Source organism: Pelodiscus sinensis, chromosome 3, assembly GCF_052426305.1.
Source record: "Pelodiscus sinensis isolate ZL-2025 chromosome 3, ASM5242630v1, whole genome shotgun sequence".
Classification (NCBI taxonomy): Eukaryota; Metazoa; Chordata; order Testudines; family Trionychidae; genus Pelodiscus; species Pelodiscus sinensis.
In genome coordinates, this window is record NC_143054.1 from 13630200 (window position 1) to 13640971 (window position 10772).

Below are 10772 nucleotides of genomic sequence, written 5' to 3' on the forward strand. Positions count from 1 at the left end.
GGGCATTTGCATAAAACCACCAGCTTTCTAAAACTTGACGGTGTAAGGCCACACAGCAAGCTAGTGGCAGAGAAATCCAATCCAGATTTCCAGACTACCAGTCTAGCGTCTATTCACTAAGCTGCGCCGCTATTTGTTTGCAGTAATGAATAGCAGAGCGAGGGGAGGTTCGGCTTGTTTGCTGCAAGAGGCTTTTATGTAAAAAAACACTAGCCTCCTGTCTTCTACTCTCACCACAGCGGTCACACTGAAAACAAGATTCCTGATCCATTGCACCTCACTTCAGTGTATTCCCACAATTGTGTTACACGAGGTCCCCTATTCTATATCAACATTTTAAAGGAATTACTTCCAGGAAAAGAAATATGTCTACTTCAGTTTTTCCTCACTGACCTATTGACAGTAATTATGGCAAGCGATGGGCTAATGAATGGGCCCATCGGCCTGAACAAATAGCCAGCCATGCTTCCAGAAAGATCTTCCTCTTGTGCTTCTCCTCTTGTTTTCCTTATAAGCCGTCTATGCCCAACGCCTTTATGAAATTCAAGCCCAGTCCCACATTCACTGAACAACCTTTAAGAAAAGCCATTTTTCATACTTAGGGATTTTTCAAATCTCCTCTAACCAGTTACATTCTGCATTGTATCTTTTGGATCTGGCCATTGTCCAACGACAATCCTTAAAAATCCCTTTACAGTTTTAAAGGAAAATACAAGCCCTCATTTACCACTGGATTCAGCCTGAAAATAAAAGCTTAATGCCTTGACAGGCCTGGATATTTTTTTGCGTTCTAAGTCTGATTTATGGTGGTAGCCAGCAAACCAGGCTGGTGAAATATTTGCTGCTGCTCGCAGGGATCTGGAAAAATGAAGTGTGAAGTTCTGAAGAGAGCAGGCAACAGTTCTCCAGTCACTAAACACTTCCAACAAGTTGGCAGTGGAACAGAGCTGTGGTCTGAAAGATGAACCTCAAAGGAATAGAGGGGGTGGGGGCAGAGCAGTCCTGTGCACAGTGTCAAAATACTGCTGCAGCTTAAAGCTTTCCATACATTCATTACATTGGGAGGGGAAAGAGAAACATTTTCTTCATTATTTATTTATTCTCTCTCTTTCTCTTTTTTCCCCTGTGCAGTTCCCCCAGGAGGGGTTTCACCCAAAGTAGGAAAAAATTAAAAGCAACAATAGGAACATAGGAAGTAGCTTAAGCCTACCATAAAAATGCTCAGATTGAAAAATATGACCCGGAGAGGGGAAAGCGTTGCAGTTGCTACAAGGCTGATTAGTCTCTGTAGCCTTTCGAAGGGCCAAGGCCCTGCAATCTGTGGGCGTGGGAGCTGTGATTTTCATTCCCATGAAAAGGGAATTTCCTAGAGGTAAAAGGGAGGCGGGGATTTTTCAGAGTGTTCTTGGAATGAGTCACTCTGAATACATTTGCCAGGTAAAACATGTGGCTGTTTCAATTTTCTTTGAAGAAAATTAATATTCAACTATATTATATATAGCATAAAGTGGTTCGACTTTGTGCAAAATGCCATAATCTCACCAAGGTCTGGCCTCCCTCCAGTTACTCACTGAATTCAAACACTCTTCAGCCATTTCACCAGGATGGACTAAAATGCACATCATGCTCTCTGTTGACGTGCAAAGCGGCAAATGCCTTGACCTGCATTTCCCTTCCCCTCCTCCCCCCTGGTCTGCCCCAGATATTTGTAGATTTGCAGGATTGAGAGAGATCTGGGAACTTCACTCTATTGTGACTGGTATGATGCTATCAACTGTGGTTACCTCAGCTGACACGGTGATTCTCAGTAGATTATGTGTACTTTTTCTGTGCAGAGAGAGAGAGGCAGAGATGAATTGATAAATTACTCAGGTATATTTCAACATCAGCATTAAGGGACCATATGCTGCTTCAGTGCACAGAAACACACCAGAGCACTCAACCTCAGTAATGTAGCTGGACATGAGTGTGGTCAATGACAGGGAAAGAATCTTTAATATGAGGCAGAGAGAACGACAATGAGAGGGAAAGAATCTTTAATATGAGGCAGAGAGAACATCATGGAGCTGCTCCAAGGATGCTACTTCTACCTGACCGTGTTGTGCCCTCCAATATTTACCACAATCCCTGGGCAGGTGAAAGCACAGAGAGGTTGAACAACTACTCTGGAAGTCAGAGGGGAAGTCAAAATTGGGAATTTAACCCAGGTGTCCAGTACCCCAGCTCTGTGCTTGAACTAGACCAGAGGGGCTGAAGCTGTGGGGGAAAGTAGTGGCCAACTCTCTCAGACTGGATGGAATGGACGCCATTTACTGGATGGATGCCATGTAGTGATGTCTCGTCCAGGAGAGTTGGCAACCTGGAGCAGGGCTGAGAGGGAGGTGCAGCCGGAGGAGCAGCACAGCCAGATGGAGAGAAGCGGTGCTTTTAAGGGAAAAGTGCTGCTTCTTTCTAGCCACCTGCAGCGCTGCTACCCCCTCCTCAGTCCTCCAGCCTGTGATGACCATTCAACTCTGCCTGGTGAGCAAGGGCTGGGCGCTGAGCCCTGGGGAGGCAGCCGGGGGATGAGGATGGGGATGGCTGGACCAATGCTTAACCAGGGGTGGGCAGCCCAACGATGGGGCCGGGAGTGGCCGGAGTCCATAGGCAGCATGCAGCTGCATAGGGCACCATGAAATCTGGGGCAATTTCGTGCCCCAAATTTAATGGTGCCCTATGCAGCTGCAAGTTTTGCCTCTCAGTAGGGACAGCTCCGAGCAGCAGGTCCTGGTTCTAAACCAGGGAGCAACAAGGCTTCGCATGGTGCCCCTGCCCTGAGCATTGCCTCTGTACTCCCATTGGCCAGGAACTGGCCAATGGGAAGTGGAAGGGTAGTGACTGTGGGCAAGAACATTGTGCAAAGCCACTTGCATGCCTACACCTAGGAGCTGGACCTGCTGTTGTCTGCTTTTAGGGCACAGGGCAGTCTGTGGTGTCAGGAAAGGCTGGAAGCCTGCCTTAGCACCCCCGCTGCACTGCTGATGAGGAGCCACCAGCGGTAGGCCCATGCCCAAACCCTGAGCACCAGCTACCTACCCCAGCTCTAAGCACCCCTAAATCCAGAGCCCCCTCCTCTATCCCAACCCATCACCTCCTGCCCCAGAGCTTGCTCCCTCAGACAGAGCCTTCATTTCCCCTGCAACCTCCCGGACTCCAAACCCCTCATTCCTGTCCCCATCCTAGAACCTACACTCAAAAAATATAATTATGTTGGGTCGTAGGCACCAACAATTTTGTTCAGTTGGATCATATGAAAAGCATCTGAAAACCCTGGGTCTAGATATTACTTAGTCCTGCGACAATTGCATCAAATGGACTAGATGAGCCCGTGACGAATTTTCCATTCCCATGATTCTGTAGTTCAACAGCAGCCTCACTCACTCCAGTGCCTTGCGCAAATGCCTCCATCCTTTTCATAGAATCATAGAATACTAGGACTGGAAGGGACCTCGAGAGGTCATCGAGTCCAGTCCCCTGCCCCCATGGTGTTATTTCGGTGTTTGATAGGGTGGCTTTCCCCACCCACTTCCCTCACTCCTTGTTTATTACTGGAGACTACTCACAAGGATGTCCATTGTGATGCAGACCACCTGTTCACTAGCAACTGAAAATCCATCTCATTTCACAGAAACCACTAACAATGATAATCAGATAACAACGACTTCTGCTAACCACCAACCTGAGTCACATTTGAGCTGGTGGTGTGAGGGTAAAAAAGGCTCAGTATCCCACTGCCAAATCTGAGGCAAGCAATACGTACAGTACCAGTGACTAGAAGATATTAACTGTTGCTGGTTGAGGGTCCATCTAATGTTTTGCTGGTTTCTCCTAAAACAGAGACAATGGGACCCAACATTGCCTTGGTGTAAGCTGGTGATGCTCCCTCTTATTTGGTCCATTGTCTCTCCACCAATCGCTAGGTGAGTGTAGCCCTTCAGATCTAAGTGGTTCAAGTTATTTTTCATACTTAAGATGTAGAGATACTGGCAAAACTGTAATTAAAGGTATGGGTGTGGGGACTGGGTGTGTGGGTGAGCGTGTGTAACTAAGTGTGCGTGTGTTTGTCTGTTTGTGTGGGTGTATAGTACAGAATGTGGCTTTCAGTTTGTGAGAGCATGGTGAGACATATTTGCAGGTATCTTGTTTGTGAGAGTGGGTGGCACAGTATGTGCCTGTGTGACTGACACTGTGGTTTGAGGCTGTGTGATTGTGAGATGTCTGAGCTTGCGCGAATGTCCCGTAAATGCTTCGACTGTGAAGGGGGATTCTTAAGCTGTTTCGTAACAAAAAAGATTCATATGTTCCAGTTCCAAGGCTCCATGCTGTTGTTCAGAAAGTGCCCCCAGCTCGGTTTGTACTGTTGTCCTGAAGAAATGGAACACGTCAAAACTGTAAATAGAACTGGAACACTCAGTGGCTCTTCCAAAACTAAAAGCTTGGGTTTAAAACAAACCAAACCCTTTGTTGCATCATTGCAGCTTCTGGCCTTTGACAGCATTAAAAACTGAATCAAAACCAACATTTTAGTGTAATTTTTTGCTTAAAGAAAACCTCATTGTTTCAATATATGTTGGGACAAATTCTTCTTTCATTTATCATAGAATCATAGATGTCTATCTAACCTGCTCTTAAATATCTCCAGACATGGAGATTCCACAACCTCCTTAGGCAACTTATTCCAGTGTTTAGCCATCCTGACAATTAGGAAGTTTTTCCTAATGTCCAACCCAAACCTTTCTTGCTGCAGCCCATTGCTTCCTGTCCTATCCTCAGAGGCCAAGGAGAACAATTTTTCTTCCTCCTCCTTGTGACACCCTTTTAGATACCTGAAAACTACTATCATGTCCCCTCTCAGTCTTCTCCTTTCCAAACTAAGCAAGCCCAGTTCTCTCAGTTTTTCTTCATAGCTCATGTTCTCTAGACCTTTAATCATTCTTGTTGCTCTTCTCTGGACCTTCTCCAATTTCTCCACATCTTTCTTGCAATGTAGCACCCAGAACTGAACACAATACGCCAATTGAGGCCTAATCAGCGCAGAGTAGAGCAGAAGAATAACTTCTCATGTCTTGCTCACCATACTCCTGCTAATGCATCCCAGAATCATGTTTGCTTTATTTGCAACAGTGTCAGGCTGTTGACTCATATTGTGGACCACTATGACCCTTAGATCCCTTTCTACAGTACTTCTTCCTAGACAATCGCTTCCCATTCTGTATCTGTGAGACTGATTGTTCCTTCCTAAGTGGACCACTTGGCCTTTGTCCTTATTAAACTTCATCCTATTTACCTCAGGCCATTTCTCCAGTTTGTCCAGATCATTTTGAATTATAACCCTATCCTCCAAAGCAGTTGCAACCCCTCATAGCTTTGTATCATCTGCAAACTTAATAAGCGTACTCTCTATGCCAATATCTAAATTGTTGATGAAGATATTGAACAGAACTGATCACAAAACAGCCCCCTGCAGAACCCCACTTGTTATGCCTTTCCAGCAGGTTTGTGAACTCTTAATAACTACTCTCTGAGAATGGTTATCCAGCCAGTTATGCACCCACCTTATAGTAGCCCCATCTAAGTTGCATTTGCCTAGTTTATTGATAAGAATATAATGTGAGACCATATCAAATGCCTTACTAAAGTCTAGGTATACCACATCCACCGCTTCTCCCTTATCCACAAGACTCTTTATCCTATGATTATAAACATTGTTATGATTGTAAACCTTAAGTAACGACTGAGGTTAATGATGTTGCTTCATAGAATCATAGGGTTGGAGGAGACCTCAGGAGGTCTTCAATTCCAACCCCCTGCTCAAAGCAGGACCAACCCTAATTAAATCATCCAGCCAGGGTTTTGACAAACCTGGCCTTTAAAACCTCTAGGTATGGAAATTCCACCACCTCCCTAGGGAACCCATTCCAGTGCTTCACCACCCTCCTAGTGAAATAGTTTTTCCTAATATCCAACCTAGACCTCCCCCACTGTAACTTGATTTATACTGATAGAGATGTAGCCGTGTTAGTCTGGTCTAGCAGAAACAAAAGACAGGACTATGCAGCACTTTAAAGACTAACAAGATGGTTTATTAGGTGATGAGCTTTCATGGGCCAGACCCACTTCCTCAGATCAAATAGTGGAAGAAAATTGGCATGACCATATATACCAAAGGGATACAATAAAAAAAAGGTGAACACATATAAAATTGACAAATCAGATTTTAGAACAGAGGAGGGAGGGGCGGAGGTTAGTGTCTATGAGATAATGATGTTAGCGGTAATAATTGGGGAAGCTATCTTTAATGCCCACAAATCAGACATTAAACAGTTTCACAAAGAACAAACAGTTTCTTTTCATTTCAACCAGACTGGGCATTGTCCCAAGGACCTAACTGCAGGTATCTTACTTCAAAGAGACTTTAACACTGGACTACAAAGGGAAGCCTCAGAACTGTCAATCAGTCTTAAATTTGACACTTTACAAATGGGCCTTAACAAAGATGCTAACTGACTTACCCATTACAAAGATAGCTTCCCCAATTATCACCAGCTCTTTGGGATCTGCATCTGCAGCAACAGTGTAAGTCAAGGTTTGGCTAGAGAAGAACACAGACTCTGCTACAAAATAGCTTGTTTTTATCCCGCATTCTTGTTCTTACTAGTTCTTAGAATGGAGAGAGGTAACTAGTGGTGTCCCCCCACAGGTCTGTACTGGGACCAGTCCTATTCACATATTCATAAAGGATCTGGGAAGATGGATTAACAGTGAAGGGGAAAAATCTGCAGATGAGACAAAACTGTTCAAGATAGCTATGTCCCCAGCAGATTATGAAGAGCTACTAAGGGATCTCACAAAATTCAATGTTGATAAATGCAAAGTAATGCTTATTAAAAACATAATCTCAGCTATACATATAAAACGATGGGTCTAAATTAGCTGTTACTACTTAAGAAAGAGATCTTGGAGTCATTGTGGATAGTTCTCAGTGATCATCCACTCAATATGCAGCGGCAGTCAAAAAAGCAAAGAATGTTGGGGGAATGTTAAATAAGGGATAGATAATAAAACATAAAATATTATGTTGCTTCTATATAAATCCATGATACACCCAAATGTTCAGTACTGTGTGCAGATGTGATCACCCCATCTCAAAGAAGATATATTGGAATTAGAAAAGCTTCAGAAATGGGCAACAGAAATTATTAAGAGTACAAAATAACTTCTGTATAAGGAGAGATTAATAAGACTGGAACTTTTCTGCTTGGAAAAGAGACTACCAATGGGGGGGTATGATAGAAGTAGATACAATCAAGAATGGTGTGGAAAAAGTCAACAAGGCAGTGTTATTTACTCCTCATAACACAAGGACTAGCGGTCACCAAATGAAATTAATAGGCATTAGGTTTAAAACAAACAAAAGGGAATATTTTCACACACTATGTCAACCTGAGAAACTCCTTGTTGACGATTACTTGCTGAGGATTACTTTTTCGGAAAAAGGCACGTGTGGACACGGAACAGAGTGGTTTGTTTTGAAAGAAGGGGCCTTCAGGAAAAAGCACAGGTGCCTGGTGGCCACTCCATCCACAGTAATCAGAACTTAAATGCGATATAGCGTCCAATCAATGTGGACATTATCTTTCGAAAAAGCACATAGCTTTTTCTATTCACTTTTGCTGTGTAGACGCTGTATTTTGAAAGAAGTTTTTCTGGAAGATCTCTTCTGGAAAAGCTTCGTCTGAAAGAAGCCCGAAGTCTAGACGTAGCCTTGTCTCTGACCTTCTATCCACCTGTCTGTATTTCACTCCACTCAGAAACTTTGCTGCTGCAGTCTGAGCTTCCTCTCTTCTATCCAGTTCCCAGAGTCGAAATGGCAGTAAAAGCTAGCAACTTTTAGGCTTTGTCTACATTACATGTTTTTGCAGCAGAAAATATGCTAATGAGGGACTCATTAGCATGAGTTGCGACATTATTGGCATATTTTCTGCTGTTTCTTTTTGCGCAAGGGGTTTTTGAGCAAGATCCTTATGCCTGTCCCTCATCCCTGACCCCATCCTGGAACCTACACTCAAAAGATATAATTATACTGGGTTGTGAGCATCAACAATTTTGTTCAGTTGGATCATGTGAATAGCATCTGAAGACCGTGGGTCTAGATATTACTTAGTCCTGCCACAGTTGCAGCAGATGGACTAGATGACCCCATGACGAATTTTCCATTCTCATGATTCTGCAGCCTCACTCACTCCAGTGCCCTTCGCAAATGCCTCCATCCTTTTCCACAAAGTTATTTCGGTGATTGATAGGGTGGCTTTCCCCACCCACTTCCCTCACTCCTTGTTTATTACTGGAAACTACTCACAAGGATGTCCATTGTGATGCAGACCACCTGTTCACTAGCAACTGAAAATCCATCTCATTTCACAGAAACCACTAACAATGATAATCAGATAGTAACGACTTCTGCTAACCACCAACCTGAGTCACATTTGAGCTGGTGGTGTGAGGGTAAAAAAGGCTCAGTATCCCACTGCCAAATCTGAGGCAAGCAATACGTACAATACCAGTGACTAGAAGATATTAACTGTTGCTGGTTGAGGGTCCATCTAATGTTTTGCTGGTTTCTCCTAAAACAGAGACAATGGGACCCAACATTGCCTTGGTGTAAGCTGATGATGCTCCCTCTTATTTGGTCCATTGTCTCTCCACCAATTGCTAGGTGAGTGTAGCCCTTCAGATCTAAGTGGTTCCAGTTATTTTTCATACTTAAGATGTAGAGATACTGGCAAAACTGTAATTAAAGGTATGGGTGTGGGGACTGGGTGTGTGGGTGAGCGTGTGTAACTAAGTGTGCGTGTGTTTGTGTGGGTGTATACTACAGATCTCTTCTGGAAAAGATTCTTTTGAAAGAAGCCTGCAGTCTAGACATAGCTTATCTCTGACCTTCTATCCACCTGTCTGTGTTTCACCCCACTTATCCACTTTGCTGCTTCAGTCTGAGCTTCCTCTCTTCTATCCAGTTCCCAGCATTGAAAAGAGAGCGAGAGCTATCAACTCTTTGGCTTTGTCTACACGACACATTTTTGTGGAAGAAAATATGCTAATGAGGGACTCATTAGCATGAGTTGTGACATCATTAGCATATTTTCTGCTGTTTCTTTTTGCGCAAGGGGTTTTTGAGCAAGATCCTTACGCCTGTCCCGAAAAGGCATAAGGATCATGCGCAAAATGGGGTTTTTGCGCAAAACGGAAGCAGTTACACTGGTTCGTTTTGCGCAAAAACCCCTTGTGCAAAAATAAAAGGCAGAAAATATGTTAATGATGTCACAACTCATGCTAAAGATTCCCTCATTAGCATATTTTCTGCTTCAGAAATGTGTAGTGTAGACAAAGTCTTACAGTTGGGCTGCCCAATCTAACTGGAACCATCTTTCCAACTCTCTAAGTCACTTTTTTCTTCTTCAAAACTTGCCTTATAATCTACTTGTTTGCGTTAATCTCTGACTCAATACACACTTTTTATTCTTCCATTATTGCCTCAACCTCCTGTCTCACCTCTTTGGATCGAGATCGTGAGAATTTTTGTCTCCACTTTTATCACATTTGAGTTGCAGGGTTGTTTTGATTAGCATGCCATACTGCAAATGAATGATGGTCCCAATGGTTAGAATGCTAGCCTGGGCAATGAAAGAAAGAGGTTCCATTCCTGCTTTGTCACAGATGCACTGTGTGAGCTTAGGCAAGTCACTTAGGAACAAATTTTTAAAGTTATTTAAATACCTAAAGATACATATGATTTCAAAGGGAGTTACACACCTCAGTGCTTTTGAATACCCCACCGTTTCTTTAAGTACCTAAATAGCTTTTAAAATCTATCCTTTAGTTTCTGTGTGTTCCCCATCTGCAAAATGGGAATAATATCACTATCTAACCTCATAGAGGTGTTGGGAGACTATAAATAGATTAAAGACTGAAGTGCTCAGATAGCCCGGTGTTAGGGGCAAAATAACTACCAACAAGAGACAATCCAACTCTGATGCATTCACTTTCTACACTACCCCTTTCTAGAAAGTATTTGTGTGCTGCTCTATGTTACACCAAAAAAGTCTTGTAATTGTAACTTCTTTATATTGATCTAGAATTTTGATAGCTCATATCCAAGACTGAATGCGCCTATATGCGTGCAAACTTCTCAATTGTCCCTTTCTTCCAGTAGGATCCCCAAGTGCCTTTTAAACTTCACCAATTTAGAAGGAATAAGTTCACCAAACACTGAAATGTGGGTGGAACATAACAGAGGTTTGAGTACACAAGGACACCACACAGAATCTCCGGAGGAAGTGAAGAATGCTATACACCCTTGAAATTGAATGGATAAGTCAGATAGGGAGATTACTAAGTGATTTGGTCAGCCTTGGAGCTGTGCGTTGGTTTTTTGTTTCGTTTATTGGGTTAGTGTTTGAGGGTTTCTATTTTGTTTGTTTTGCTGTGGTTATTTTGAAATTAGACTTTGTTGCAGTGATATTATGTTAACCAATAATATGCACAAACACTTTTGTTCAGTACTGCTGCACCTTTGCTTTGCAGATTTGTTAATGAAATTAGTTATATAATAGCACGAAGGGCAAGGACTATCTTTCTATTTTGTGGTTGGATAACCACCTACTACCATGAGATCTATGCCTGGGAACTGTACCTTCTACCACAATATTAATAAAACACTGTCAGTGTAGACA

The 10772-nt window shown here is 43.0% G+C and overlaps 2 long non-coding RNA genes across 2 annotated transcripts; both read left to right on the forward strand.

The window, feature by feature from the left end:
- The first annotated feature begins 3650 nt into the window (after positions 1-3650).
- LOC142827554 (uncharacterized) lies at positions 3651-4558 on the forward strand. Its single transcript, XR_012902224.2, has 3 exons — positions 3651-3784; positions 3877-3959; positions 4347-4558. It is a non-coding gene; the product is annotated as an uncharacterized LOC142827554 (long non-coding RNA).
- A 3863-nt stretch (positions 4559-8421) lies between these two features.
- Positions 8422-10455, forward strand: LOC142827555 (uncharacterized). Its single transcript, XR_012902225.1, has 3 exons — positions 8422-8580; positions 8673-8755; positions 10253-10455. It is a non-coding gene; the product is annotated as an uncharacterized LOC142827555 (long non-coding RNA).
- Positions 10456-10772: the final 317 nt, after the last annotated feature.